This window comes from Eptesicus fuscus, chromosome 1, assembly GCF_027574615.1.
Source record: "Eptesicus fuscus isolate TK198812 chromosome 1, DD_ASM_mEF_20220401, whole genome shotgun sequence".
Taxonomy (NCBI): domain Eukaryota; kingdom Metazoa; phylum Chordata; class Mammalia; order Chiroptera; family Vespertilionidae; genus Eptesicus; species Eptesicus fuscus.
This window is the reverse complement of record NC_072473.1, coordinates 63,676,998-63,683,026: the sequence shown is the minus strand read 5'-3', so window position 1 is coordinate 63,683,026 and position 6,029 is coordinate 63,676,998. Positions and strand designations below refer to the sequence as shown.

Here is a 6,029-nt window from a genome sequence, read left to right as displayed (position 1 = left end):
TTGTCTGGTATGATAGCAAGAGCTAGAGGGGCAACTTACTCCCAGACAGAAGTGCTGGAAGAGACCATTGTTCCTTTCTGAGCGCCCCCCCCCCAACCCCAGACCATCAACCTAGCTAACAATGTTCTCCTCACCCTGATGATATCTTGAGACCCTGCCCCATCCAACTTGTGGGTCCACCTGAGCCTTTTCAGTGGCCTTTTTTATACAAATGGCCTCTCTTGGCTCATGTTTCAGACTTTCCTAAAATCTCTCAAAAAAGCAGTTTCTGGCCTCAGCATGCCCCCTACCTCTCACTAAGTGTCCCCAGGCCTGGCAATAGTGGCAGCTACCCTTGGTTTGCAGCTTGGCCTATCCTGGGCACCTCCAAGCCCAGCACAGTAGTAGCCATCTGCATATTACTTTGTGGCTCATGCTGGGTGGCCCCAGGCAGGGCAAAGGTGGAGGATGACTTTGGCCTGCACTTCCTGGGAGGCTCCAGAGACAATGCAACTGGTGGACAGCTTCAGATCATGTTGAAGCACCACCCAACCACCTCCACAAGTGATACACTCAAAGGGTGGACTCAGCAGAAGTAACTCCTGTTCTGTGGGGTTTTCCCTTACACAGCAGATTCTCCATAGTGGTTGCAGCCACTCCTTGAAGTCAATCAGTGTGTGGGTAAATCAAAGACACATAATAATTAAAATGGCAAAGGTTAAAGACAAAAAGAGAATCTTACAAGCAACAAGATAAAGGCAGTTAGTTCTCTACAAGGAAGTTCCCAAAAGAGTGTTGGCTGATTTCTCAACAGAAACATTTCAGGCCAGAATGGATTGGCACAAAATATTCAAAGTGATAAAAAGCAAGGACCTACAACCAAGATTACTCTACCCAAAAAGCTATCATTTAGAATCAAAGGACAGATAAAGAACTTTCCAGACAGAAAAAGCTAAATAAGTTCATTACAACTAAGAAATAATTACAAAAAATGTTAAAAATTCTTTCTTAAGAAGAAGGAAAAAAAGTTAAAAATATGAATAATAAAATGTCAATAAATACATGTTTTTCAACATTTACTTTAAATTCAAATGGGTTAAATTCTCCAATAAAAACATAGGGTAGCTGAAGGGATAAGAAAACAAGAGCCATACATATACTGTCCACAAGAGACTCAATTCAGAAGGAAAGACACAGAATAAAAGTAAAGGGATAGAACATGAGAATGGAAACAAACAAACTGGGGTAGCAATACTTATATCAGACAAAACAGACTTTAAAACAAAGCTATATGACAAGAGACAAAGAAGGGACCACAATTCTACATCTGGGTATTTATCTGAAGAAACCCAAAACACTAAAGCAAAAAGACATAGAGGGTGGGGGCAAAAGTAGGTTTATAGATGTGAGTATGTGAAACAGAGTTTATTCTTGTATTATTATTTATTAATTATTATATTATTTTTGTATTATTTTCCATATGAACAACTGTAGACCTACTTTTGCCCCACCCTGTATACATTTCCATAAAAAGGAATGAAATCTTCCCATTTACAACAACATGGGTAAACTTAGAGAGTATTGTGCTGAGTGAATAATTCAAACAAAGGAAGACAGCCATAAAATTTCACTTATATGTGGAATCTAAAAAAAAACAAATAAACAAGCAAGTAGAACAGAAACAGACTCATAGATATAGAGAACATTTTGACTGCTGCTACATGGGAGGGTGTTGGGGAGATGAGTGAAAAAGGGAAAGGGATTAAGAAGTACAAATTGTTAGTTACAGAATAGTCATAGGGATGTAAAGTTCAAAAATATTATAATAATTATGCATGGTGTCAGAGGGTTGTAGATTTATTGGGGTAATCACTTATTAAGTTAAATAATGTCAAATCGCTGGGTTGTACATCTGAAACTAACATAATATTATTTGTCAACTATAATGGAAAAATAAAAATTATTTAAAGTAAAAAAAAAAGTCATATAGGTCTAACTTGGATCTACATAAAGAAAGGAACAACATTGAAGAAGAAGGAATAAATGGAGGTAAAATAAAAACTTTTATTTATCCTTAATTGATCTAAGAGATAACAGTATGTTCAAAAGAATAATAGCAGCAATGTATTTGGATATGTATGCATATTGCTATGGTCTGAATGTTTCTGTCCCCTCAAAATTTATATTAAAATTCTAACCCCCAAGGTTAGGAGATGAGGACTTTGGGAGCTGGAAAGGTCATAAGGACAGAGCACTCATGATTATTAGTCACCTTATAAAAGAGACCCCATAGACCTCCTTAACCCCTTACACACTGTGAGAATATGAGTTGGGAGTCTGCAAAAGGGGAGAGGGCCCTTACCAGAACCTGACCATGATGATTGGACTTTCAGAACTATGAGCAATTAATTTATGCTACTTATAAGAAACTCAGGCAATGGTGTTTTGTTATAGTAGCCTAGACAGACTAAGACACATTCACTCATATAATATATATACTAGAGGATCAGTGCATGAAATTCGTGCACTCAGGGCAGGGAGTCCCTCAGCCCAGCCTGTGTCCTCTTGCAGTCCGGGAGCCCTCAGGGGATATCCAACTGATGGCTTAGGCCCGCTCTCCTTTGGCTTGTGGCTGAGTGGTGCTCCCCCTGTGGGAATGCACTGACCACCAGAGGGCAGCTCCTGCATTGAGCATCTTCTCCCTGGTGGTCAGTGAGTGTCATAGTGACCTGTTGTTCTGCTGTTCGGTTGATTTGCATATTACCCTTTTATTATATAGGAGATATATATATATATATATATATATATATATATATATATATATATATATTTACTAGAGGCCCGGTGCATGAAATTCAGGCATGGGGGGGGATGTCCCTCAGCCCGGCCTGCGCCCTCTCACAATCCGGGACCCTTTGGTTAGGGTCCCTAGGCCTGGCCATGCTTTCCTTCCCCTGGCTGCTGGCAGCTGGCCCTGCCCCCACCACTGCCACTGCTTACCATCTGTGCAGTGCTGCTCCCCACCCCCCCGCCACCGGTCACCTCCCTGTGTGGGTGGCAGGCATGGGGTATGATCGCTTGGCTCGCCTGGACTTCCCTCTGTGGGGTGATTGATGGCTGGCCTCACACACCCACCACAGTGTCGCTGGCCAGTGGCCTGGGCCTCCCTCTGTAGGGCGATAGATTGTGGAGCCCCAAGATTGATCACTCTGCAGAGGGCGGCCCCACCCACCCACCACAATGCCACAAGTCGGGTGGCCTGGGCCTCCCTCCACAGGGTGATTGTGGGGCAATGTCAGGGCCCCCCCCAACGCACCTGCCTTGGCTGGCTTGGCGCCCATGCATGTCACAGCATGGTCGTCCAGACAGTCATTCAGCTGTTTGGTTGATTTGCATATTACACTTTTATTATTATACTAGAGGCCCGGTGGATGAAGTTCATCCACAGGGGAGTCCCTCAGCCCGGCCTGCACACCCTCACTATCCAGGATCCCTTGGGGGATGTCTGACTGCCGGTTTAGGCCTGATTCCACAGGGATCCCTGCAGGATTGGGCCTAAACCGGAAGTCAGACATCCCTCTCACAATCCAGGACCCACTGGCTCCTAACTGCTGGCCTGCCTGCCTGCCTGATTTCCCCCAACAGCCTCTGCCTGCCTGCCTGATTGCCCTAACCACTTGGCTGCCTGCCTGATCACCCCTAACCACTCTGCCTGCCTGCCTGATTGCCCCTGTTTGCCTGCCTGCCTGATCTCCCCTAACCTCCTCTGCCTCGGCCCCTGCCATTGCAGCTTCGACCAGAAGAATGTCAGGATGTCTGAAATGATGTCCAGAAGGTCATTCAGCTGCCTGGTCTAATTAGCATATTTACACTTTTATTATATATATCAATAGATTACCTAAGTATATAAAGCAAATCTGAAGGTAGAACTAAATAGCAATACAATATTAGTAGAAGACTTCAATACCCACTTTCAATAATGGATACAACATTCAGACAGAATGAAGTAAGGAAATAGTGGATTTGAATCACACGATAGATCAAATAAGCCTAACAGCATTCCACACAACAGCAGCAGAATACACATTCTTCTCAAGAGCACAAGGAACATTCCAGAGAATAGAACACATCTTAGATTACAAAACAAGTCTTAAATTTGGTTGAAATCACACCAAGTGTCTTTTCTGGTATAAAAGTAGAAATGAATGACAGAAGGGAAATTGGAAAATTCAAAAATATGTGGAAATTAAACAGCATATTACTAAATAATCAATGTGCCAAAAAGAAATTAAAAAATCAGCTCTCCGGGGCCACATTTTGGTGAGGCAGCAGCAGTGCCCTGCTCTCCGAGTCCCACAATGCTGCCCAAGGACAACAACAAGAAAAAAGATGCTGGAAAGTCAGCCAATAAAGAGGAAGACCCAGTGAACAAATCGGGGGGCAAGACCAAAAAGAAGTGGTCCAAAGGCAAAGTTCAGGACAAGCTCAATAACTCGATCTTCTTTGTCAAAGCCACATATGACAAATTCTGTAAGGAAGTTCCCAAGGACAAACTTGTAACACCAGCTGGGTCTCCAAGAGATTGAAGATTTGTGGCTCTTTGCAGGGCAGCCCTTCAGGAGCTCCTCAGTAAAGGATTTATTAAACTAGTCTCAAAGCACAGAGCTCAAGTGATTTACAACAGAAACACCAAAGGTGGGGATGCCCCAGCTGCTATAAAAGATGCATGAACAACAGGTCTCACCAGCTGTAAATTTTGAAAAATAAAACTTTATTTAAAAAAATCATAACTTATCTTTTAAAAATATTATTGAAATTATTTGGGTAACATTGGTTAATCAAATTATATAGGTTTCAATTGTATAATTAAATAATACATCATCTATATATTGTATTGTGTTCACCATCCAAACTCAAGTTGCTTTCCTTCATCATTTATTCCCCCTTTACTGTCTTCTATCTGCCCCAACCCCCTTTCCCTCTTATAATCAGCTAACTGTTGTCTATGAGTCTTTATTTTGCTTAATCCCTTCATGTTTTTCACCCAGCCCCCAACACCCACCCGTCTGACAGCACTCTGGGGTCAGTATGTTTTTTGTTTCTATGAGTCTGTTTCTATTTTGTTTGTTTGCTTATTTTGTTCATTAGGTTCCACATGTAAGTGAAATCATATGGCATTTGTCTTTCTCTAACTGGCTTATTTCACTTGTGCAATACTCTCCAGGTCCATCCATGCTATCACAAAAGGTAAGATTTCTTTCTTTTTTATGGCCGAGTAATATTCCATTGTGTAAATGAACCACAGCTTTTTTATCCACTCATCTGCTGATGGGCACTTGGGCTGCTTTCAAATCTTGGCTATTGTAAATAACACTGCAATGAACATAGAGGTGCATATATTATTTTAAATTAGAGTTTTGGGTTTCTTCATATACTAGTGGCCTGGTGCACAAAATTTGTGCACAGGAGGGGGGTGTGTCCTCAGCCCAGCCTGCACCCTCTCCAATCAGAGACCCCTTGGGGGATGACCGACTGACAGTTTAGACCTGATCCCTCTTGCAATCTGGGACTGCTGGCTCCTAACTGCTCAACTGCCTGCCTGGCTGATCGCCCCTAACTGCCTCTGCCTGCCTGTCTGATTGCCCCTAACCCCTCTGCCTGCCTGCCTGATTGACCCTAACCTCTCTGCCTGCCTTCCTGATCTCGCCCCTAACTGCCCTCCCCTGCCAGCCTGATCTCACCCCTAACTGCTCTCCCCTGCCGACCTCTAACTGCCTCTGCCTGCTTGATCGCTGGAGTCCAGGGTGCAGGTGAATGGGATTCCTGGCTGGCAGGCCGCTAATAGCAAGCTATCCAACATCCAATTCTGAGAGGAATGGGGCTCCCTCCTCCCTCCTGTCAGGGTCCAGTTTCAAGGCCAGCCACGCCCCTGATTGCACAAGACCCAGAGTTCCACCATGCCCTGGCCAGGGCCCACAGCCCCCTTGGCAGTCAGGGCTGGGTCACCACAGTGTCCGCGGCATCCCAAGGCCCACAGCCCCCTTGGCAGT

The 6,029-nt window shown here is 43.9% G+C and overlaps 1 pseudogene; it reads left to right on the top strand.

Moving 5' to 3' along the window:
• Positions 1-4,337: 4,337 nt before the first annotated feature.
• LOC103296782 (40S ribosomal protein S25-like) lies at positions 4,338-4,709 on the top strand (annotated as a pseudogene).
• The last annotated feature ends 1,320 nt before the right edge of the window (positions 4,710-6,029 follow it).